This window comes from Calliphora vicina, chromosome 5, assembly GCF_958450345.1.
Source record: "Calliphora vicina chromosome 5, idCalVici1.1, whole genome shotgun sequence".
In the NCBI taxonomy this organism is placed as follows: Eukaryota; Metazoa; Arthropoda; class Insecta; order Diptera; family Calliphoridae; genus Calliphora; species Calliphora vicina.
This window is the reverse complement of record NC_088784.1, coordinates 67,593,771-67,621,536: the sequence shown is the minus strand read 5'-3', so window position 1 is coordinate 67,621,536 and position 27,766 is coordinate 67,593,771. Positions and strand designations below refer to the sequence as shown.

At 29.9% G+C, this 27,766-nt stretch overlaps 1 protein-coding gene across 1 annotated transcript in view; it reads left to right on the top strand.

Moving 5' to 3' along the window:
- Positions 1-27,766, top strand: part of LOC135962230 (mucin-2) — a 355,113-nt gene that overhangs the window by 300,618 nt on the left and 26,729 nt on the right. The gene's annotated exons all lie outside the window — the stretch shown is intronic.

Sequence of the window (27,766 nt, the reverse complement as noted above, 5' to 3'; positions counted from 1 at the left end):
TCCTTAGTGGTACTTGGTTTGTTTCTTTACTTTTTTTTTGTTGGCTCATAAGTAGTTTATTTTTCTTGACTAAAAGCGTTAAGATTCCTAACTTTTTTTTGCCTTTCCTCTTCATTTTATTATATATTTTTTTTAAGTTCCTTTTTTTCTCATCTTTAGGTTCTTGTAGCGTCTTCAAGTAACCATTTATGCAAATTGGTACAATGTAAATATGAAGACATTCATTTTTAGTCGTACATATTTACATTTATAAATACTACACACATATGTATGTATGTGAGTATGTAAAGGGTGTCCCAAAATTTTCCCAATATTTGAATTTGTCGCCATTTGTGCAGTGAAATGCTGCGTATTAAAAACAGTTTAACAGCTGACAGTTTAGGGTTAGTAAAAAGGCAAAATTTCACGAGATAGAAAGGTGTTTTTATTTTTGAACAATAATTCAAAAATTACGAAAGTTTTGCGGCCATAGTTTTGATTTTCGAACAAAACCGAACCAAATCGATGAAACACATTTTCACCTTGATGTCTGTCGAAAAGGAAATCCATTCACAATATTTCTCAGTTTGGTGCAGATTTTGGGAGGCATCATTGAACCATACTCCTTCGAAATGAGACTGGTTAAGCAGTAAATGTTACTGGTGCTGAATATCTCGTCATGATAACAGAATTCTTTCTGGCTAAATTGGATGATATTGATTTCGATGACATGGGGTTTCAACACGACATTGACCGTGAAACAATTCAAATACTCTCTCACTTCGGAGATCAACATTGGTGACAAGATCGTGTGATTAAATCAAAATCTTATTTATTTTTATGGGCACCGAAGGCACCCATGCCTTGAAGGAGGAAATTCGAACAATACATCAAGGAAATTCAACCACATTGATGCAAAATGTTTTCAACAATAGCAAAGCCTTGAAGACCATTTCCCCGATGTGCTATTCCATACAAAACATATCCTATGTGTATTTTATGATTCAATATTCAAAATTCAAAATTTTGTGAGAAAAAATCTATTTAATTAAAATCTTGCTTAAATTTTTAAAGACCCTTTATATTTTTGCGTAGGTGTTTATGCTAGTTTCTGAATACTGTTTAAAAAAATGAAGATGATGTGATGAAAAATGAGAAATGTTTATTCTATTAAGAAGTTATGCAGAAGCAGTTGCGACAGACAAATGCACTTTTTATTAAAAATGCTAATTTTATTGTTGATTTTGCAAACATTATTTATGTACTACATAACACAGTGGGGTATGAATGAAAATATGTCTGCCATTTCTAACTGGGTGATCCGATTGACATGAAATTTCACATAGACCTAGCAGAAGAGTATTCTAGTTTTCAGACGAGTATTCGACGTACCAGGTGCGGCGCTGTGTCTCAATCTAGGTCACCTCAGACATGAAAAACTGTTTAACGTTTGGGATGTTTTTGTGTTGTGTCTGAAAAGAAAGATTTGAATATAGTCTTTAAGCCCTTGATTAGGATTTTAAAAAATATATTGGCGTGTGCTATTTATTCTTATAGTTATTGAGGTATATGCATTTGAAAAATCAAATTTCAAAATTTTACCTTGGCCCAGTTTTTTCATAATATCGGACATAATTTAGGCTATCAGTGTAAAAGTGATGTAACCCCATTTATTTATTTGCAAATTCAACTTACACCACTTTTGCTACATTACTTTGTTATAGTATGCTCTGTGCAAAAACGATTTTTTCTGCTCCATCTGCTTTTGAATACCAAAAGGTAACTTTCCTTACTTTTGTATTGATATTGGTAATGTAAGGACTGTAACACCATAACAGCTACCAAAAAAAATTGTGAGTTACACCACTTTTCCGCTGATTATGACCGATTTTATTAAATTTGTTTCGGTTAATTAAACTATAAATAAAAAAATCATATTAAAAAAACTCTCAAAGCAATATCATTTACGAGTCCAATAATAACACTGTGCTAGTTGAAAAAACTGTCAAGCGGGGCACCCGGTGGGTTAAGATAATTTTATTACGGAATTTCGGTTTTTTTTCAGTTTATTCAATAAACTAAACCATTTTTGAGTTACGCGAATATATGTTATGCAACCTCCTCCATTTTCGAAGTAACGGTATATCTCGAAAATACGAGCTAACCTAAAAAATGGTTAGCACCACTGAATTCAGCGTACCCGAATTAGTTTAACCCACTGGGTGCCCCTCTTAACAGAATAAAAGTGTCAATTTCATGCACAGTTTAATCAATCTTGAATTCTAAAATTTTTAAAATAAAGAATATTCGTATTTGTTTGGCAGAAAACTGCTATAACTCATTGCTTCATAGAAAGAAAGTTTCTTACCCCCTGTCTATACTTTACAAATATTTATCATAACAATTAATGACGTTTGATGTCAAGACAAAGTTGTCTGCGCAAAAGCACTAACAATTTTGTCATAATGAAACAATAATACTAATAAATGGAGACTAAACCTAATAATGTTTTATCTTGACAACCATTTTTAAGTTTATCATGATAAAAATGTATCAGGTATAGACAGGGAGTTAGGGAACCTACAAAGCTTTTATATTTTTTTGAAAGGTATCTCAATAATGCAGGCGCAAATCCAGAGGGTGTGAAATAGGAAATTTCCGCCTCAAAACCAAAGTGATAACTTTAAAATAGAAAACGCCTAAAATATGCTAATAGAAGTTTCCCTATGCCTTTCCGAATTTAATCAATTTTTGTTATCGAAATTTTGAATTTAGGCTAAGTATTCTAAAATTCTTAAGCTCGGATTGCAAAATGGGTAAGAATTTTCAATACTATAATGTATTACAAATCATTCATATTATTATTTTACCAGCCCCGGACCAACTGTAAACCTTATAGGCGAAATTCCAAGAAATGGTAAAATTTTGATTTTTTTTGTTTTCGTATAGTTATTCCCACCTTTAGATTTCCTTTGGAAAGATGTGCCGATATGGTCTGACCAACGTCGTTCTCAAAGAAATATAAAAATATGCCGCCGGCCCAAAATCCACACCAAACAGTGACTTTTTCGCTCCTGGATCTCTAGTGGGTTTGTATGTTCCAAATACAACGATGATGACTTGGCAAAACAATCTGAATAAATGTCAGCCAATTCGATTTATTTTGCTCTTTTATTCGGTGTTATCATTGAACATTACGTCGTCCATCAGCCACATACAAATCTTGACCCTGAAGATGTGAAAATAAGCCAGTACATAAATCATCCGTGACACAACAGGTGTATTTTTTAAATAATTTGTCCTCAATTTTTTCGCTCCTTCTTTTGCTTCTAAGTTCTTTGATGCATTGCGATCTGGAACTTTCTGAACTTTATACGACTTCATCCCAGCATAAGCTTTGGCTCCATGAATCCATGCATTTAACTTTACGAGTTGATTTTCTGATAGAAGTGTTTGGTGCTCTTCGAAAGAGTTTTTCGACTTCATTTGCGTATTCTTCTCCCTGATCCGGGTTTTCTTTCAATGTTTAAGTTTTCCTTATACTGTGTAATGGCTTTTTAATCAGTGTGACGATGAACCTTCAAATCTTTTTCTATTTTTTTGAATGTCCATATTGGATTTTTTGAAAAGTTTTAATTATTTTTTCACGTGCCGTTTTCGGTGACCATTTTGACCGAAATAAAAGTTGTAAATGAATGCTTTAGAAAATATAATTCTGACATAAAAGCTAACGTGATTAAAAAAATAATAATTTGTTGGACCAAGGATAAGTTTTGGCTGGAATAGTGTGTATAAGTTTTTTCTGACTCACTCTTTATGTTTTGAATACAAAACTTATAGCTAGAGGCCCTAGAATTCTCTTTATTATACTCTAAATGATCCATAATAATATGTGTTGCTAGTCTTAAAACCAATTAGTTACTTTTTAATTTAGTCCTTGCTATAATCTGGTTACTTAAACATAGCGCTAAGTAATCCAAATATTGTTTCTGCTGAAATTCACCTTGAATGCCCAACTAATGCGAAATCTTTTTGACTTAGTAAGAACAACATACAACATAATTAAAACATAGAAAAAAATATTATATTAAGTTAGTTTCCTTTAGATTTAGCAAAAGAAAAATGCATATAGAAATGAGAATAACATCCGGGGCTTACAGCAAACAAACAACAAAAAAAATCCCTTTTTGTAAATACCCCAGTAACATCTTAATGCTGTTCACATCTTTCATTACATTCATATTTCATAATAACGCAGCAACAAAATACAATTTTACGCGTTCTTATCCTTTTGACTTTTATTATATTTAACAAGCGCGTTTGTTTCGTTTCGTCTTTTTTTTATTTTTGTTCTTCTCCAGCGCACCGAAAAGTGAGACAAGAAAAAACATTCTAAAATCCAACATATTTCTTTGGCATGTTTCCTTGGATGGTTGGTTGGCTGGCTGGTTGGTTGTTTGGTTGGTTATGGTTTTCCTTCCTTTTCTACATTGTTTTTATTTCTCTCATCATATTTCTCCTTGGCAATTTGTTTGCAACATATTAGATTTCCTTATTGCAATTTGCACCTTCTGCTCGAAATAAACAAGACAAATTTTGTAGTTTACTTTTTTATTTTAGCTGTACTACATAGTAAGTATTACATGCTTAGTTTTAGAGGGAGATGGAAAAAAGGTTTGGTTTTTTGTTAAGAAAACGTAACCGGGTAAAGGAAGTAAACAAAGTTAAGCTGTCAAAAAGCAAGCTTTCATAATAAATGTTGCCTACATTTAGGAGGTTAAGTTATGTATAGATATGTTTTACTAGTATGTTGCATGATTTCGAGCGTCTGGTTTAAAGAAACAAAATATGTTAATTTATTTTATTTTTCACATATTTTTTATTTTTTGTTCTGCATAAAAACAATAGAACGTGCAAGGATTTCGTAATAAAATCAATTGAATTTCATATTAACAAATTCATAAAACGTAAAACATGTTTGAAATTCAGCCAAAATTGTTATGTTTAAATACTTTAAAGTAATTTTAAATGTTAAACATTAGATTAAATATGCAAATTTAAGTTAATGTAATAAAATATTTTTTTGATTTTTAAAATTAAAAGAAACTAAGACCTCCAGCTAATGAATTGACAGCTAGGACAATTAAATTGGCAACAAATTCACAATAAATCACACTAGTTTACAAGAATTTTCTCATAATGATGTGAAACATATGGTGTTGTTATTTTAGGCCGACTTACTTCGGGAAAATTTTATTTATTAAGAAAGAAAATACTACAAATAACATTAAAATTGGAACCAAAAATTAAAAGTTATTTTGTTTTCATAAAAAAATGTTGTTCTTTAATTTTTTTTGGTGAAAAAAAAATTCGGGTTAAAAAATATTTTTTCCGATTTTGACCCATTGTAGATCCAACTTACTATGGTCGTTGCAAAGGTCTTTAAAATATCTATCATTAGATATCCATATTGTCTATATTAATGACTTAGTAATCCAGATATAGGTCAAAAATCGAGGTTGTCCTGGTTTTTTCCTCATATCTCAGCCATTTGTGGTCCGATTTTGCTGATTTTAAATAGGAAACTTCTCGTAAGCATGTCTGATAGAATTATTGAAGATTTGGATCCTGAAGATATCTGGGGTCTTCAGAAAATTGATTTCAACAGGCAGACGGACAGACAGACAGACGGACATGGTTTAATCGACTCCGCTATCTAAAATGATCTTGAATATATATACTTTATAGGGTCGGAAAATTATATTGTGGAAATTACAAACGGAATGACAAACTTATATGTATATACCCTTCTTACGAAGGTGAAGGGTATAATAAGATTTGTCGAGGTCATCAAAGTACATAGGTATTTTTTGTGAGATGATTTCATCGTTGGAGTTAAATCTTCTTCCGCGAGACATTTCTTCAGGTTTGAAAACAAGAAATAGTCACTCGGGGCTAAATTCGGAGAATGGTTCGGAAGAGGGAACATTTCGTAGCCTAATTCATGGATTTTTGCCATGAAAACTGCACATGTGTGTACCCTTTTTTGCACCCGATTGTAAACAATTACGGCAGCCATCTTACGGAAAGCTTTCTCATACCCAAGTGATCATTAAAAATTTAAACCACCGAGCCATGTGAGATGCCTGTGGCTTTCAATTTTAAAAACGATCCTATTTCTTCGTTTGTTTTCCGATTTGAAAAAAATTAAATATGGGCATTTCCTGGGGTCACGAACGTACGTTCGTACGCTTTTGATGTCCAAAGAATGTAGAAAAAAATACTATTTCTAGCTTTTTTTTTGCGATTCGATAGCCTTTTGGTAGCTCTATGTTTAGTATAAAAGATGTATTCCATCGACTTTACGTTTTCATAATGATAGTTATAAACATGTGGTAACGAACGTACGCAAAATAGAAGTAAACTTTAGCTGACTGTAGTAAAATGAAAAAATCTGCGAAAGGGAACGGAATATTTAAAAGCGATTAATTTATTTTGAAAGTGTACTAATGTAGGTCTCTATCCGGTATTTACACAATAAAATATCTCTATTGGTTTTTGTTTAATTGGCTTAAGTACCGATCGCGCACGTACGGGTCGCGAACGTTCGATTTTTCCATATGTATTTTTATTATTATCACAAGTAAGAAAGTATGGTCAAGTCCGACCATATAATACCCTACACTAAGTAACATTTTTCTTTTAAAAATTCAATAATTTATATTCGTGAGTAATTTTTGTAGTGGGCCTTATATGGGAGCTATGACCAATTATGGACCGATCACCATGAAATTAGGTCGTGTGATTTATGTCTATATGAAAGTTTACTATGTTGAATTTTGTGTGTATACCAAAATTTTTAAGCGATTTATGTACGTTAAAGTGATTTTCGGAAGCGGGTCTATATGGGAGCTATGACTAATTATGGACCGATCGTAACAAAATTTGATGACATGAATTCGGTATATATAAAACTTATTTGGAACGATATTTGTGTATATACCTATATAAATTAAAATTATGACCGATAAAGTCCAATTTCCTACGGACATTTGTATGGCGGCTATGTGAAATAATGGACCGATTTCAGCCAGTTTCAACAGGCTTCGTTCTTGGGTCGAAAAAATTATATGTTCCAAATTTAATCGAAATGCGCACAAGGGTTACATGGACAACCAGCCAGACGGACGGACGAATTCAGAAAGTTATTCTGAGTCACAGAAGATCGAATGCATCATTCTGATACGTGTTAAGAAAATAAATGCATTCTTTATGAAAAAAATTTACTTACGGTCACGAACGTACGAAATTTTGCAAATAAAAAAAACTTTATTTAATTGTAACCCAGAAGTTTTTTTTTATTTACAAATTAGTGACACCGAACTTAATTAAAATGTGTTCTGTCTGGCTCCAGTTGAATTAAATATAAAAATGTCTTTAGAACTAGCTTAAAAACAAAATATAAAATTTTCCAATTTCCAGCCCAAATTTAGAATCTTCTTGCCGAGTAATACATAAAACATCGTAGCTATCAATTATCTATTATAACTTAGGAGATATTCGCATTTGAATATTAAATTTTTCAAATTTTTAACCACCCTACTCCAGTTTTTTGGTGACCGCGGTTACAAATATTTCTCGATTTTCTCCATTTTTCTTTTATAGGACTAACAACAAATTTATATATCAAATGAATAGAAAATTTTTTAAAAATCATAACAGAATCCAATGTTACTTGCATTTGAATTTAAAAAAATTGTTGGGGAAAAAAGTACTATTATTCTTTTTAAGTTATCTAAAAAATTTCTAAAAGGATGTATAAAGAATTTGTACTTTTTGAAAAGCTAACTTTACATCAAATATTTTAAATGGAAAAAAATTTGAAAATTTTTAATACTGAGGGGATCAGGTCCTTTCAAAAACGCCAATTTTTTATGTAAAATTCAACTTTTGGGCAAAAATTCTCAAATCGCATACTCGGTATCAAAATATAATAACCCATTTTAGATGGCTCAACATATTCTTAATTATTCTGTAAAGTGTTTCGATAACCCCGCCCCTGGTATGGATATTATAGCCAAAAAAAACTAAAAATCCCATTTTTGGGATTTTTAAATACTTTTTTTGTTAATTTCGGGATGCCTGATTACAAATTTTAAAATGTTTTTTTATTTTTCCTTTTTAAATAAAAAATCTATATAAATGTAAAATTTCATTAAACAATTTTCATAAATAAAAAATTTATTTCAAATTTAAATATTTGTATCTTCGCAAAAATTCAATAAAAAGTTTTTTTTGTCATATTTTTCAAAAAAGTATTCCATGATTTTTTTTACTTGTTAAAAGTTATACAAGGTGGCGCAAAACTAATCTTCCTATCAGAAAATGCTATAATGTCAGTTCTTTTTTGACATTTGTGTAGTAAACACATGCGAAATACACGTTAATAAACAATGTTATGCTACACTGCTCAAGAACGCGGAATATTGCTGACTATTTATTTGATCAATAAGGAAGATGATTTTTCATCAAAAATAATCATGAGTGATGAGGCCCATTTCCATCTTAGCGGGTACGTAAATTAGCAAAATTTACGCTTCTGGGGCACTGAAAATCTGCGTGTAACCCACGAAGAGCCATTACACCCGCTCAAAGTCACTGTATGGTGTGCTGTTTTCGCTGGAGGAGTCATCGGACCTTTTTTCTTCGAAGACGTCGCGGGCCAAACGGTTACTACAGAGCAATGATCAACGAGTTCTTTTTGCCACAACTTGATGAATTGGGATTGGAAAACATGTGGTTCCAACAGTACGGTGCAACGGCGCACACTGCACGTGCCAGAACCGATATGCTGAAGGATGCATTTCCCGGGCGCCTAATCTCCCGTTTTGGAGATTTGCACTGGCCAGCAATATCGCCTGATTTGACCGCTCCAGACTTCTTTTTGTGTTCTTAAAGACAATATCCGTCAAGAATGTGAGGACCTATCGCCGGAAGTTTTGGCCAAAGTGATGGAAAATGCCATAAATGGGCTCAAATGACAATCAACTGTGGCTGCGGCCATTTACATGACATCATATTCTCGACTTGATGTAAAAAAATTTAAAAGACCAAATAAAAATAATCCACAAGAAGAATCAAAGTTTTCCAATTTTTTTTTAATTACAGCCAAAAAACATCGGAGGTTTACTTTTGCGCCACCTTGTATATATCCCCTATCCATTGATATATAACATGTCTACCTAATGTTTTTTACGTGGCAAATTATTTAGGGATAACTTAACAACTCACAGAGAATCATTTCGGACTAGCAAAATCGTATTTCAAGGTCTCTCGGCTTCAATTCGTATGGTACCCAATTTCGCTACTTTTGGATCCTTTGAATCCTGCAGCCCGCAAACGTTTTGAAATTACTGCATGAGTAGTACCAATGATTTTGGTAGCTTAAACATATTATGGTTACAGCAATCATATAAATAATTGCAGTGTCCATAATATTGTTAAAAAACTATTAAAAATGTATATCTAAGTCTGATTAAGGCAGAATCTATACCTGTATTAAAGCAATTGGATTGTTAAAAAGTGACGCTGCAATTAGCACCCAAGTGAGCTATAGAACCTAACCAATATCACAACTAATTTTAGATTTCACTGATAATGCCCACCTCCCGTTCCATGTTTTCCTTCTTAATTTATCTATTTTTTTGCTTATAAAAATATTTTTATTATAAACATGCAAAATATTTTTCTTTTTGTAACAAAACTCTTATAAATCAATTTATTGACATATGATAATGAGTTTATCATAAATATTATTATAATTAGTGAATTAGTTTTGATTCGATTTTGGTTACTCAATATTTGCACAACTCTAATTTCGACAGCATTCAGTGTGAGTGCATTTTTGTATGTAGTTTAATCACATAGAAAATTGTAAAATTATTGTTGAAACTGCTGTTTTTCAATATTTAATTAGCATTTTGTCTCTAATAAATTAATTTTGTTGTTTTTTTTTTTCTCAACAATACGCCAAATATTTCCAACAACAATGACAAATAGATAGAGTTTGGCGGTAAAATGGTGCGCATTGCGTAATTTATTTTGAAATCATTTAATTGATTTTTCCTTTTTTGTGGTTTTTATTTTCATGTACGAATAGTTTTTCGGAGGTTGTGTTTAAATAATGTTTAAAAAGGGAGGGTTATTATTTATATGGCTGCAATTATTTGCAGGAATTTAAATTTTAATAAACGGATTTTAAATGAATTGTTTTAGAAATATAAACTAACAGAAAAAGTAGTAGTCACAATGGTGTAGTAGGAAATTTTACTTTAAACCAATGTTGGCTAAAGCTGGGTTTCCGCATACACCGTAATTGGCGAGGATAACGAAAACTGAAAAAAGTTGGTGTTCTTCACCGTTTCATTTCTGAATTGTTTTCGTTTCAGTTGGGTGCGTTGCGGCATAAAACAGAAACGAAATTATTTTTTTAATTTTGGATGTCGCACATTAATAGAATTTCATCATTTTTGACAAAATCTATTATTTTTTCATCTTCCAATAAAAAAAATTTATTTTTTTTATTCATTTTGATTTTCTTTAAATTTGAAATAAAAAAATAATTAAAATAATTTTATTCCTACAGCACTGAAAACAGCCTACTTGAAGTTGTTTTCGTTCGGCCCCAAATGACAGGTTTTTCGTTACTGATCGGTGCCGTTTCGTTCCCAATTTTCGTTGCCGATTTCTGAAACGAACTTTTTTTCGGTGCAAATGTATGGAATTTCGTTTTCGGTGCCGATTACGGTGTATGCGGAAACGTAGCTTAACGTCACCGCTACAATACCTATCACCGAAATAACTGCAATAACCGTTACCAAAATAATCGAAAATACTGTTACTTCTAAAATGCCGTTACCGTTATTCTATAAATAATTTTAAATTATGAAAATATTCATTTTGGTTTTCCGTGGCTAAGTTTATTGTAAATTTAAAGAATAATTTAAGTCAGACCGAATTTGCTGTTATCGTTTAAATATCGTTACCGATAAAACAGCAATACAATTTCCGAAATAAGCAAAAATACCGTTACCTTTTTAACATTGCTTAAACTTTAGCATCACGCTATTCTCTTCTCTTCCAGAGAAGATGGATAAGATTTGTTAGTCTTTTGCCAATAAGAGTAATGTGTAATTTCAATATATCGAGCACTTCCCGCAAAAAAAGCTCAAGCGACAAAAACTAAATTTTACAGGAGAAGATTTTTATTATTTATTTCTTGTTTAAATTAAGTTAGAGCAACAAAATTTAGTATGAAGACAAATTTTGTTCCAATGTATAAAATGAATTTTTGGTGCTTAAGCTTTTTTTGCTGTGTCTTGAGATATAATTTTCATTTAATAAACCATATTTTTTGTAATATATTTCTTTTTAGGTCATTATTATATATTCCCGAAGTAAATTTTTTTCTAAAAAAGTAAAAACATAGGGACTTTTTTGGGAAAAAACGTAAAAAATACGGCCATTTTTATATGTTCCAACTTTTAACTTTTTGTACGTATGAGATAACTGTCAACAAGTTGTTTTGATTTTATTCAGAATTTTATAGCAAAAATAACTGATATGTTTATACAGAATTTCCACCCATTATAGGCTCCTTATATCTAAAAAAACAAAAAAAGATCGAGCAGAATAAAAAAAAAACAAGTAAGAGAGCTATATTCGGCTGTGCCGAATCTTATATACCCTTCACCAAATTATACTTTAAAATAAATTTGTTTAAATATTTTTAGGTAAAAAAAATTTAATATTTTTTTTAAATTGTTTTCCAAATTTTTTTTTTATTTTTTTTTTAAAAAAGTTTTTTCCAAATTTTTTTTTAAAATTTTTTTATTTTTTTGAAAAAAAATTTATGACAAAAAAAATTTTTTGATGAAAAAAAAATTCGGGTTAAAAAATATTTTGACCCATTGTAGGTCCAACTTACTATAGCATTGTCTACATCGTTGCAATGGACTTTGAAATATCTATCATTAGATATCCATATTGTCTATAGTAATGACTTAGTAATCCAGATATAGATTAGAAATAGGTGAAAAATCTAGGTCGTCCCGGTTTTTGCTCATATCTCCATTATTTATGGACCGATTTTGCTGATTTTAAATAGCAAACTTCTCGAAAGCATGTCTGACAGAATTATTGAAGATTTGGATCCTGAAGATATCTGGGGTCTTCAGAAAATTGATTTCAACAGACAGACAGACGGACATGGCTTAATCGACTCCGCTATCTATAAGGATCCAGAATATATATACTTTATAGGGTCGGAAATGAAAAATGTAGAAATTACAAACGGAATGACAAACTTTTATATACCCTTCTCACGAAGGTGAATGGTATAATAAATAAATATAGCTAAATATCTCTTTAACTAAAAGAGATAACTTACATATATATTCACGTTTTTTTGTAGATCTGCTATATTTTAAATTTCAGCTCATTCGGATCATACTTGTATTTTTGGCGATTTTTTTAAAAAATGTGAGCCCCGCGGTGTCTTGTAATTTTGCTAATTAAGCGTAAAGATCTTTATTTACAACTTTGGTATCTTTGATGACCTCCACTGAAATTTTCCGACAAAATTTTCATGGAATATTTTAATCCTTAAATGTCCTATTTGAAAGCACTTTTTTGATTTACTCGAAAAAAGGGTCAAATTGACCCCTAAAGAAAGGAGATAGATGGTTAAGATCTTCCACAAAAATTATCCCCATAAAATTCCACAATATAAATCTGACAATAAGAATTCTATCAGACATTAACTTACAACATTTTTTTTCAGTTAATATAATGCACCCTTCGATCAAAAAACTAAAACTTTGACCCACTGTAAAAAAAAGAAATTTGCTGGACTATAAGTTTATTCTATAAAAATGATCTACTCAACATGAACTTTCAGAATTATAGAGTCGCTATTCTGTACCAATCAAAAAGTCTCAATTTGTTGGACAGTGTTATTAGACTTGGGTAGTTCATGAACGAACTCATTATTGAACGATTCCATTATTTGAACTAACTGAACTAGTTCAAATCGTTTGCTCACTTAACTAAATGCGTGTTTTGTTGTTTTTCCTGCTCCTTTTTATACGAATTCTGACATAATGCCGAAGAAATAAAGGTCATAATGGATAGAATCTGTTCTCAGAATTATACGGCAACTCTATATATACGATTATCACACTTAAATTGGAATACCGTTTAAATAAAACGATTGATATCTGGCTGTCTGACCTTCCTTGGTCATTTAATGTGTCCTGCATGCATGTACGCCATTGTACATATGACCGTTAAAATCTCCATTTTGTATATTCTGTTGTGTGAATGTGGATACAAGTACATATCATTAAATATTCGCCTAAATTTACATTTAACTATCAATATTATTCATTTAACTGTTGCAATTGAATGTAATAATAAGGTTATATGCAAATGGAAAATGTTTCTACATACATTCATATGTAAAACATTTACCATACTGTCCATATACATACTCCAATTGCAATAACATTTGCAGTCTCGGACTACAGACATTGAAGTACACGTACGCTATTCATTCATTCGTTCATCTGCATTCACATTTACAAGAATATCCACATTTACGGGAATAACTATCGCAATATTCTTTATTCATGAGTTGTACTTTTTGTTGCTGTTAGAATATTCAATTTAGCCAAAACTTTATACCCTGTATAAAGTTTAAAATGCGAGTATAATGCATTAAACACATTCAAGACAGCAGGCTACACGACTACACGAACACAAATTCTGCTGGTTACAGCTGTAGTCGTGTGGCAGCTACTGAATTATTTTAAAGACGACAGCTACAAAGAAAACAGCTGATTTATAATTCAGTGGTGCCACTTTAATAAAAAATAACCGTACAAAATTCCAAAGTAATTAAGATTGAAACAATTATTTTGAGTAAAAATATATATATGGTTATAAATAATTATGTACCTGTTATTAATTTATTTCAATATGGTTATCAGAAACTTCTCTTAATTAAGTAAAAAAATATATTTTTTTAAGCACTAATTTGATTTACATTTTTTTATTATATTAGCAACACTATTTCTGTTTTGTAGTTGACAAAAATAGAAATTAGCCTAATTCGGCTACATCGGCATGAGTAGTCGTGTGGCCGTGTAGCTGTGCTGTCGTTAAAATAATCTTCTCCATATAAACGTGTGCATTTTATTTTTGACAGATTGAAGTTGGTAGCCTGCTGTCTTGAATGTGTTTAATGCATAACCCCTCAACAAACAATGGAAACAACCAAATAAAAATATGGTTTTTATACAATTAGTAGCTGTCTTTTTCATTTGAAAACTGAAAGTAAAATATTCTAGTTTTGGTTTGTATTTTTGTTGTTTTTACAATTTAAATGTGAATGTTTACATTTGCATATTGCAAGTGTAGTTTTAGTTGACCACATAAGTAATGCAACACTTTGTTAAAATTATCGGACAAGTATCTTCATGTAAAAATCGCTCTAGAAATTTTTACATGAAGATAGTCAGCCTAAATGACAAAATAATAAAAATTTATTTGTGAAAAAAGTGGCAAATTTGATATATAATTTATTGATACAAAATACACTTTTGTCATCATATTTTTTTCACTTTGGAAACCTAAACAAAACTCTAAGGCCCTAATTTTGTAAATCACGTCACCAAAATGATATTTATGTGCAAAGCAAAAACAACATTTAACACATTTCAAAAATTTGTTTTTGTTTTATGTACAAATTCTGAACCAAACAAACGCACAAAAATTCATAATTTGAAAATTGTGTACACAAAACAAAAACAAATTTTTAAAATGTGTGAAATGTTGTTTTTGCTTTGCACATAAATATCACTTTGGTGACGTGATTTATAAAATTAGGGCCTAAATCTTTTTCGAAATATCCCGGTTTATTTGTAGCACTCCACACTGGGGCAGAATCAAAATTTGTTGGAAATAAATCTGACATTTCTAAACGGCTCATCCGATCGGGATAAAATTTGACATTTCGAGTTTAAGTTATTAAAATGGGCCCTACAAATGATCAAGGGGCGACGCTATGGGGGCTCAAAGGTTTCTAAAACTGCTTCCCGTTTTTTGATCCCAGCTTTGGGATTTTAGAACATGTGTTCCAAAGTTGAAATTTTGATTAAAAAATAGGTAACATTCCGAAGGACGTAGGGGCGACATACTAGAAAAATAGGACATGTTTTTTATACCAAAATGTTCTTCGTAAAGATACCTTACAGAAAAATATAAAATTGTTATATGTTCTTAAAGAAAGTTTATTTTTAATAAAAAAAAGAGTTAAGTCACCTTTTCGCCCAAAAAACAGCAAAAATCAACTATTTTTTGAATATTTAATTTTGGATCCATAATTGATATTGCTCTGAAATCTTTTGTATGTTATTCGTAATTTAGTTGTCTAACCAACAAATAAAATTGAGTCCATTCGGCACAGAATTATATATACATATTTTTAAAAAAGCGGACCAAGGTATGACAAAATTTTAAAATTTCAATTTTGAAATGTACACATCTGCTCAAAATAATAGATACACCAAAATTTATTTTTTAAAAACGAAAAAAAATAATGGTATATTGTAAAATTATAAAAAAAAATTCAGTCGATTTTTATTTATAGTTAAAAGGAGAGTAAAAAACAAAAACAAAATATTTCGTAATTAATAATAAATATTATAAAGTAAATTAAATTTCTTAAATTTCGAAAAATTTGGTGCTCATAATAATAGATACATTTTTAAAAATTCTTATTAAACAAAAGCTAATAAATTTTATCTTAAAAAAATTAGTTTATTATTAAAGTAAAGCTAGTATCCAGTATATCCACCTTTGTTTTGTAAAACTTTCTCCACTCTTCTGGGCATACTGGATATCAAGTTCTGACACTTCTCCAATGGAATCTCGTACCATATTTTTTGCGCTTTCTCCCATAAATCGTCTTTATTTTTGAAAACTTCCTTCGAAAGCCTTATCTTTAATTCACTCCACAAGTTTTCTATTGGGTTTAAATCAGGGGATTGGCTGGGCCAGCTTAAAACAGGTACGTTATTCTCCAAGAACCAGTTTTTAACTAATCTTGAACTATGTTTTGGGTCGTTGTCCTGCTGGAATGTCCATATTAATGGCATATTTTCCGATGCATATGGAAGCATTACGTTTTCCAATATGTCTCTATACCCACTAGCATTCATGGTATCTTCTATTCGGAATATCGGACCAACACCATTCTATGAAAAGCAACCCCAAACCATTATGTTTCCCCCGCCATGTTTTACCGTCTTTTTTGTAAATTTAACGTGGAATTCTTTTCCTTTTGGTCGGCGTACATTTCTTTGGCAGTCGTTTCCAAACAAATTTATTTTTGTTTCGTCGCTCCATAAAATATTTCTCCATTTTTTTTCGCCTTCACACCCGGACCATTGTAAGTGCTCTTTAGCAAATTCTAATCTTGTCTTGATATTTTTTTGGCGCATTAGTGGCACTTTTCTGGCAATTCTTCCCGGCAATTTAGCTTGTAAAAGACGACGACGAACTGTTTGTGGACTGATTTCGTTACATACCTCCGCAGAAATAGCTTTCGATGATATGAAAGTGTCTTTTTTAACCATAAGGACGATCCGCATATCTGTTTCTGGACTGGTTTTCTTTGGTCTACCGCGAGTTTCTCTTTTTTGTTTTTTAGATAAAGCATTTTGGACAAAATGTAAAGATCTTCCTATGCTCTTTGCTATTTCCCGTAATGATTTTCCTTGATTTCTCATCGTTTGAACAATTTTTTTCTCATCTTCGGTACAATGATGATTTCGTCCCATTTTCTTCAAAAGAGTCCTATTTTTTATAAAATTGTTGCTAAAATTTAAATTATACTTACTGTTTCACGTAAATAGGAACAAAAAATTGCACAAAAAAAAATTGTATATAAACAAATTACAAATTACTGATGTGTATCTATTTTTATGAGCAAATAATTTTTTGTAATTCAAATAAATTCGTTTTTAAAAATCAACATGAAAGCAAATAGTTGCCAGATTTTTGACTGACATGACATTGCCAGATATGATGTATTCTTAACGCTTGCGAGGAAATTTTCAATGTTACCGCCATTTAAATTTTTTCCAATTAGGTGTATCTATTATTTTGAGCAGATGTGTATATAACTTGGAAATTATAAGAGATAAGCATGTTTTTTCACTTTCCAAAAATATAAAAATTTTTGAAATCGGATGGGAAATAAAAATATTGCACTTGTTTAAAAATTTTACATGTCGAAGGTACATTTGTAGGGCCCATTTTAATAACTTAAACTCGAAATGTCAAATTTTATCGCGATCGGATGAGCCGTTTTTAAATGCCAGATTTATTTCCAAAAATTTAGATTCTGACCCACTGTGCACTAGTTTAAGAATTTGTGTTTCTAAATATAAAAGAACGCCGCATAGTGGTATAGAAAAAAGAGAGGGAAATAAATCTGTAACTTCTAAACCCTTAGTCTGATTTGAATGAAATTTGACGAGCGCAAAAAATGTTTTGAATTTTGACAGCATGGGCCCATCACAGGTGCGACCAGGGACCCCTGTCCAAAGTACTTTAGGAGATATTTGCATTTGAAAATTAAATTTATGTATATATTTTTAAAAGCTAACATTACATTAAATATTTTAAAAGAAAACAAATTTGAAAATTATTGTTACCGGGGGGACCACGTCCATCAAAAGAACGCCTATTTTTTATGTAAATGAATTTTTAGGGCAAATTTCAAAATTTGTTTTTATTTTTCCATTTGCAATAGAAAAATCTATATAACTTTAAAATTTCATTAAAAAATATTTATGTATAAATAATAATTTAATTTCAATTTGAAAAATTTTTATCTTTGCAAAAACTCAATGCATTTTTTGTCATATTTTACAAAAAATTATTCAATGAATTTTTTAATTGTCAAAAGTCATACCGCGCCTGAATAGACCAATAAGAAGATTTTACGTTTGATTAAATTCTTCCTTGACTCATTTTTTCTTGAATTAGTTTTCATTCTTCAAGTCTTCTGTAACAGATAAAAAATAAAATCTTTCACCCGGTTTAGTTGTCGTCCCAAAAAAAAATAGGACATTTTTTTACACTCACTGTACATAAACCAACAAATGTTCCTGTAAAAGTTTACTTATGTATTTTTGGCTAACAAATCCAAACAAATCACTAAAATTTTAAATTTAGGCTGTCTATTGTATTGAGCAATATACATTCCGGGAGCAAGGAAACGCCGTCACCCTAATGACCAAAATTGGCTAATATTTTGGCATCACTGATCTTTGGTTTCATCAAGACGGCGCACAGAGGGATTTTGGTGTCAATTTTTCAAACACTTAATTTCAAAAATCAAATGGTGCAGTTTTGTAGAGAAATGTTTAAAGGTGAAATGTACACTGATAGTTTTAAGAATAATTTTATTTTTTTAAAAAAAAATTTAAGTAAAGTCCATGCAAGGGTGTTAAACAAAAATTTACTTATATTTTCACGCAATTCAGTGGTTTATTTATGTATAATTTTCCTAATAATACCAGTTAACTTTAACTTATTCGAAAAAAAATATAGCATTTCTCCATAAATACCAAAGAAAAATTATGGGGATATCATAAACCGTTAAGAAGATAGGCCATATTTATAAGCCTCTAAAAATTATTTTATTTTTGATTTTCCATGGAGAAAAAAAATGTTGCCCCACTTTCCCCCAAGCTGTTTTTTAATAAAATGAAAGGTGGGATTGTCTTGTTTCAATTAAAAGAAAAAAATAGTTTTCGGAAGTTTTCGGAACAGGATGAAAACTTAAAATTTTTTGTCGAATAATAAACGAAATATCAAAAAAATTCTTATCTATGTATGGGTTTCGTGGGCGGTGGGCGTGACCGATTTAATTGAAACTCGGCATGCGTTCCTTTTTTTCAATAAATGTATATACCTAATTTCTGGACTTTTTCTTGGATATAAGCAATTTTATGCGAAAAAATCAATTTGGATTGTATGGGCAGTGGGCGTTGGGCGTGGTTGATTTTGATAAAATTTCATTTTTTTCTTAACTTAGTCCATATAATTCTCGGTGCCAAATTTCAATGCTCTTATAATTTTTGCACAAAAATGTATTGCATTTGGATTGCATGGGCGGTATGCGGTGGGAATGGCCGATTTTAATAAAACTTATCATACGTTTTTCTTTTGTTTCAGAAAATATATGTACTAAATTTCTAGACTTTTACTTGGATAGGAAAAATTTTATGCGAAAAAATCTATTTGGATTGTATGGGCAGTGGGCGTTGGGCGTGGTCCATTTTGATAAAATTTAATATTTTTCTTAGTTTGGTCCATATAATTATCGGTGCCAAATTTCAGCGCTCTACTAACACTCCTTATAATTTTTGCAAAAAATTGTATGAAGCCATCCCTCTGTGCGGCGCTATGAGCTACACAGCCTGCCAAATAATTCTGTTAATGCATGAGAAATTTTGCGGTAGCTTAACTTCTTGCTTTGGCGATGTCATTTGGCTGCATCCTGCAGCTGCTTTCTTTATAATAATAAATTATCACTTAAAAGTCCTTTCTTTATGCACATTGTCTCATAACAGTTTTTCTTTGTTTTTACTATTTTAACGCTAAAAAGTTGTCAATGTTGCTCCCGAGATTGCCTTTAAAAATTTAAGATTTACATATAAACTAATAATTAAAACAAGTTTGACGCTATTATAAATTGAATAATATGGTTACATTTGACTGAGATAATAATTTCGTAATTTTGACAAAATAAAATGGACTTAGCACTTTTGCATACCACAATATAACAACGAGAAAAGACGTAATATTTGTGAACTTTGTTTACGCAAACAGTGTATTTTTACTTATTCAAGCGTTTTGTATCAAAATCTCAATTTTCATAAAAAGTGGACTTAGCACATTTTCACACTAAGCTAACGCTATACATACAATTGCATGCATTACTACCCATGACTTTGAGTAATTAAATTTTGTAGATATTTGAGTCCGTCCTAATATTAGTATTCTGTATTCGGTCGTATACAGAATACTTTTGCTATAAAATTAAAATAACAATTTTTTTTTTTGGAAACTAATAGTATATTTGAAAAGTTTCGGTTTGTTTCGGATTAGAACGAATATTAGTTTCGAGTTCGGTCGGACTCTAATAGATATACAATGTAATATTTCTATTATTTATATACATATATACACATGTGTATTCATATTTCACAAGCAAATATACAATGTGGCTGGCTAATTTATGTAAATTGGTTAAATTTAAAACAAATAAAAATTATTAATTTTTATTCTGAATAACAAATGCACTCACATGAGTGAACACTGGAATATATATAGCATAAATAGTAAATGCGCCTACACAGAAAAAAAATCAAGAGAAATAATATGACACAAATTATACAGATCTGAATCAGCTGGTTTCAATAGAAAAATTACAAAAGAAAATGTCAAAATGGTTGTGGTTTGAAAAGAGAGACTAATATATTTCACACTCGTTGCCTATTGAAAATTGTATTTTTTCTTTCGCTCTGCAAATCACATTGAAAACCATATTTTGACAACTGTCATTTGATGCATATCTGTAATAATCTGTGTAATATGATTTGATTTCATTGTATTCAATTTATATCATTTATGAATAATTTGTTATTTTGAAATAAAATCTAGAACGTTTGACTGAAATTGTGCATCATGTACAATTTTATACAACTTTTTTTATACTGAACATGTTTTTATACTGAATTAAAAATGTGTTTAAAGATAATTAAGTGTTATAAAGACATATTAGCATTACCACAGTCAAGAATGCGACATTCGTAAGCCTTTGAAGTGAAAATATATAAAGAAGTGTTAAAAATTTGTTTCTGAGACACTTGCAGTGATTGCCCTTCTATATGCTGCCGAACAGTATTTTAGACTTCTGGATAATATGGATTTTTTATACCCACTATCAAAATAGATGGTCATTCCGTCTATAACATGTCGAAATATTCGTCTTAGGAACAAAAAAAATAAAAATACTTATTTATTCCTGTTTGAAATTTTCAACAAATACTCTGTTGAGTATTGAAAATGAGCAATATCGGTCTATGATTTCGGGCAGTCATAAATATGTTGATTATGTTCTGAGTTCTCTGAAATTGCACTGTTCCAAAAAAATGTTTAGCTTGTTCTAAGAAGGGCAACCCGTGCCGACTTTCGATTTAGTTTTGAGGTGCATTTACAAGGGGAAAAAGTTATTTTTTCAGTTTTTTTAAAATTGATGCCATTATCGAAATCGAAATCTGTACGTAATTGTCGTTCTAATAAGATATAAAAGACAAAAATTGGTTAAAAAATGTTGAAGTTATTAAAAAATCGCCAGCCCATTAACGTATCTCAGGCCACTAGAACAAGAAATGTAGGAACAAAATTAACATATTTTGAGAAATATTAAAACAAAAGTTTATTCTTACTTAAAATATATCCATATTTACTTGTATATGAGTTTTTATCTTCATAGGATACAGTTAACCTATTCGCAGATATGACCAAAAAAATAAAAAATTTTTAACGGCAGTTTCAAAATACATTTTCAAATTTTTAAAAATTTTGTTAAACAAATTTCAGAATTTTTTGATCATCACATGGGGATTTATTAACAACATAATAGAGAATAAAAATGTGAAGAAAATATATCAATAACTCCTATAGTTTTTCCGTACCTGCGATATAAATTATGCGATTTTCGAGAAAAACCAATTATTTGGCCATTTTTTGGCGAATAAGCTGTATTTCCTTACAGTTATGAATTATAAGTAAAACCTATTCAGAATATTATAGCCCAGATAATTCTAAATATACTCTGAAAGTTTTACTAAAATTGGAAAACGTTAAACCTTAAATCGTGATGGTCAAAGGTAAAATTTTTCAATATTTGGAATTTCTCTTGGAAAGATAGCGAAATGTTGTATATTTTTGGGCCGATTTTGATAAAACTTAACAAAAATGGCAAAAGTTGCCATTTACTTATCAAAAGTTGGCATTTTGCGCAAATTTTAAGCATTTGGTTTTTAGTTAACAGAGAACAGTTGAGCTTGGGAGCACTGAAAATGGAAATTCAATATTTAATTTTTTTGATAATATTGCTACTTTGACACAAAACTTGATACTTCAAATAAAATATACAACCTCTAGACTTTAGCCGATTTAGCATTTGGTTTTTAGATGACATAATGATGACCGTGGGAGCACCGAAGATCGAAAAACTCGAATATAAGTTCCACCTAAATGTACATGTATTGCCAAATTCTCAAAAATCACAATTCCACGCGCAGAGAAAAAACGACAACTTTGTAACAATATCTATATTGTTGTCGTACAAACTTATATATACTTTCGTAAAAAAGGTACACAGAAAAAAGTTTCAACATAAATATTATGATTCGAATTCATTGATTTCAATTCATAACATTTATAAATAATTTCTTAAATAGTATGATTTTTTTAATATTTTATGTTTTGAAATAAAATCTAGAAGGCTTGAAAAATATAATTTCAATTTCATTTTTATTTTTATGTTGTTCAAAAATGTTTGAAATTTTTCATGGAAAATTTTTAGTTTTTTTATGATTTTCAGCTACAAAATTATAAAAAAAGCGCGAAAATGATTAAATTGATTTAAGAGGATGAAATGCTTTTATATTTATGAATGTTTAATGATAATTTTTAAGTTTCAGATATTCTCCTTTTTATCTTAAAATATTGGATAATATATGGCTATTATGCAAATATTCTTGCACTAATTCATTATATAATACAATTATAGTGCAATTTATTAAAAAAATTAAGTAAAAAAGCCAAAATTTCCGTCATGTAACATTTTATAATATTTATGAACATGTTCTTATTTTGAATGAAATAAGTTTGGGAAAAAAAAGTCAAGTTCGATTAATAATATTTATTACAAAATTCATTCGAATTATGAATTTCTTTTTTCTGTGTATATACTGTAAGTTTGTCATTCCGTTTGTCATTTCCACAATATAATTTTCCGACCCTATGAAGTGTATATATTCTGGATCCTTATAGATAGCGAAGTCGATTAAGCCATGTCCGTCTGTCTGTCTGTTGAAATCAATTTCTGAAGACACCAGATATCTTCGGGATCCAAATCCACAAATGACTGAGATATGAGGAAAAAAACAGGACAACCTCGATTTTTGACATATTTTTTACCTATATCTGGATTACTAAGTCATTAATATAGACAATATGGATATCTAATGATAGTTATTTCAAAGACCTTTGCAGCGACGTATATAAGACCATAGTAAGTTGGACCTACAATGGGTCCAAATCGGAAAAAATATTTTTTAACTCAATTTTTTTTTGTCTCACCAACAAAAAATTTAAAAATAAAAAAAAAATTTTAAAATTTAAAAAAAAATAAAATTTAAAAGAAATAATATTAAAATAACAATTTGAAAAAAAATTTTCCCAAAAAATTAAAAAAACAACTGGAAAAAAAATAAATTTTGTTTACCTAAAAATATTTAAAATTTGTATTTTGAAGTATAATTTGGTGAAGAGTATATAAGATTCGGCATAGCTCTCTTACTTGTTTTACTCATAATATGTTTAAGATGCAAACAAAATATGTTTTCTTTTAACATTAAAATCAATATTATTTTATTATAAAAAGTAAGACAAAATAAATCAAATCATAAAAAAACAGCCCATTCCAAGGTTTTAAAGACTATAGAAAAGGTGGTTAGTAAAGTGACCACTAAACCGCATAGAGTTAATAGTATTTTGTTCTCACCACTTGTGAGTGTTGGTGTTTGTCTAAGCTGTAATATCCCAGCAGTTAAGCAAGTAGTCAATGTACCCCTTAAAGACAGTAATTGTCACAAATGTCTTATCACTTGGCTGACTCCATTTTATATATTTTGGTCATTTGACACGTGTGTGCACTTTGTAGTGCAGAGAGAAGACAATTGGTTACTTTATGCATCCCAAGTAATCTAGCGTGAATACAATTGTCACTTAAGTGTCTCTAAGTAATCGAGAGTGTAGTCACTTTAAACGTTTTGTGAGTAATTTGTACAAATTGGTTTTTTACAAATTGTGTTAATATAATTCTCATACAGTTTATTTTTATTTTTGCTTAAGTATACTGATATCGCATGTCACATAGCATGAAGTCAATAGTCACTTTAGTGTCTCTTAGTAACCTATGGTGAAGTCACTTCAAACTTTTTTTTGTACTGCAGTTTATTTTACCCACCAGAAGCGTTGACTACCTTCGATCAGCTATCCGATAGTCACATTGTAATCAAAAAGAGACAATTGACCCCCTGCCTAGGACATGCCCGTGTTAAAATGACTAGTCACGTGGCTATTGAAGTAACTAGCTCCCACCCTAAATGATGGGTAAAATCACTAGTTCGGTACTGTCTCCTAGAACTGCTGGGATTTTTGAAAGTTTTTTTTGATTCTCACTCGCTCTATAGTTTTCGTTGTATTGTATAATATCTTTCATAAAGCGAATAAATTTATCAATAATATTTAAATTTTGAATTTAGTACGTTAAAACTAAAACCTATAGAAATAAAATTTTGTTCCCAAAAATAAGTTATGATAATATATGATTACTTTGGGCCATTCTATGATTGCTTCAGATTATGATTACTTCAGAACATATCATCATGTATGATAATCATATGGTGCTCTTAGATTATGTTTACCACAATCATGTTTTTTCTCTGTGTGCATGCATTTTAACGTTTAACATACATATGTAACTTTTTAATTTTATTTTAACAAAAATATTCATTACTAATTTATTTAATTTGTTGTATCTATTTTTTCTCTTTTTAGGTAAATATCTATCTATCTATACACATCTATATTCAAATTATTTTCCACTTCAACTAATTGTGTAAGTTGTTAAAGTTTATTCTTCTTTTTTTTCGTGAGTTTTTTTTTATTATTATTATTTTGACAGAATACTACAATATTTTATAATATAGTTTCATATTTAGTATACAGAAAGCATAGTATAATAACTAGTTACAATTTGTTTGCTAGCACTACTGCCTCAGCAAACTTTTATCTTTATCTATTTTTGTATCTATGTATACTAACTATACATTACAAGTATTTTGCATTTACGAGTTAATATTTACTGGAAATTGTATCATTCGTTTGTACAATTGTAATTTATGACAATTTCTATGCAGTTTTCAAATGTGTTTTTCTTTTTTTTTCTACCTCACTCTCTATATCGCTCTCTTGTTCATCCTTTTCCATTCAACAAATCCAATTACAAGGATATTTTTTTGTATGTTGTAGCTGTTGTTGTTGTTACTTCTTGTTATTTATCTTTATGAACTTTAACATAATGAACTTTTGGATTTTATAATTTTGATGATGACTTGTGTAGATTTGTTATTTGGTCCTATGGTCTTCTACTTCATACTATACTTTCTATTTGTTTTATGTTGTTGCTGTTTTCGCATTAAAATTAAATAAAATTTCAAGTCTAGACCGGATCCTTTTGAACAAACGGAAATGGAAAAATGTGATAATAACTAACTGTTAGAAAGGTACATACATACATACATAATACATGCATGGCTTTGTTTTAAGTGAAATGATGTGGCATGATATTTGCTATTGAGGACATTGTAAAATCAGAATTTTCATTTAATTCATTTCAAATTTTTGTTCATTGACTGTGAAATTTTAATTCAATTTCCCACAAAAATCATAATCTAATAGTTAATTCAAAACAATGCCCACCATTTATCGATTTACACATAATTGCTGATAAAATTATTGCCAACAAAGTTTTCCTTATCTATTTATATACCCATTAAGTGTAGGACATTTTTAATTTAACGCCTTCTTTTTAATTTATTTTCTTTATCTTGCTTCTGCACCAAATGCTTTACATACATAAATTATTAAATTGAAAATTCAATTAGGTGGAACTAATACGATCAACTTATGTAAATAAACAAAAACAAAGTTTATTGTTCTCCTAAAATGGTGGGCAGGCAGTAAAATCAACATTATTTGCAAATTTTTCAGTTTTGTTTACGTTTCTTTATCAATTAATCCTTTATAATGAGCTTAATAAAATGTAATTAAAATTCAATAGAATATAAATTAATTGAAATTGTATAAACAAAAGAGAGTATTAAAATAAACATGTTTGCATTTACTAAAGTCTTTAAAGATAATTTAGTGTTGAAATCACTTATGGGCATTTCCATGATCAAGAACGCGACATTTGTATGCATTTGGAGTGAAATGGAAAGTAATCTTAATAATTCTTTTCGATAGCATTTTAGCAGCATTATGTGTAATAATTCAAAGAATACCACTGAATTTTAAACAAATGACAAATTGTAATGCATTTTCTACCCTGCCAAGGGCGTCATCAACAATCTTTATTGTCTTATTGTCTATTGTTTGCACAAAAGTTGTTTAAAATAATTTATTGTTCGGAAACATATGTATATGGTCAAGAACGTGATATTCGTAAGCCTTTGAAGTGAAAAGAAATCTTAACAATTTTGTTGAAAACATTTTAGTAGCACTATGTTTACTGTAAAATATATTTTTTGTGGACAAAAATTGGAACTCGCAAAAAATCTGCGAATTTGAACATAAATGTTTAAAGTGATTTTTTAAAAGCATTTCTGTTGATTGATAGCTGTCAATTTCGATAGCTGGTTACGGCCTCTTTCTATACACGCGTAAAACGTATATAAATATACTTATTAAAATAATAAAAACATTTGTTTCTGAGAAAAAATACACTTACGATAGCGAACGTGACACACTTTAAAAATAAAAGTAAAATATTGGTTTTATTTCGGGTTCCTAAACGGATATTTTTTACAAATTTTTATCTATTATTTAATTTTTTAATAGCACATTAAGTATGCTTTATTTTCCAATTTAATTCATTAATTTATCGCTTTCCATTTCAAAGTTACAGCATAAATTGTGATCTAAGGTATTTTTTTCCATAAAACAATATTGCGATTAGGGCTTAAAAAAAATGTTTAACTTTTTTTCTAAAATGCTCTAAAATGTTGTTATATGCTTAAAATAACTCATCAATAAAACAATATAATATTTTAAAACTACGGCTTCTATGAATTAATGCCACTTTGGGTACCATTGAACCCACTGTGTGGCGGTGTATTTTTATACCCTACACCACCATAGTGGGGAGGGTATTAAGCGTTTGTGCAGATGTTTGTAACGCCCAAAAATATTAGTCTAACACCCACCTTAAAATATACCGATCGACATAGAATCACTTTCTGAGTCGATTAAACGATGTCCGTCCGTCCGTCTGGTCGGCTGGCTGGCTGTCCATGTAAACCTTGTGCGCAGAGTACAGGTCGCAATTTTGAAGATATTTCGATCAAATTTGGTACATATTATTTTTTCGGCCCAAGGACCAAGCCTATTGAAACTGACTGAAATCGGACCATTATTTCACCTAGCCCCCATACAAATGTCCTTCCGAAATTGGACTTTATCGGTCATAAATGTTTAATTTATAAATGTATCTCCACAAATTGCGCTCCAAATAAGTTTTATATATACAAAATTCATATCACCAAATTTTGTTACGATCGGTCCATAATTA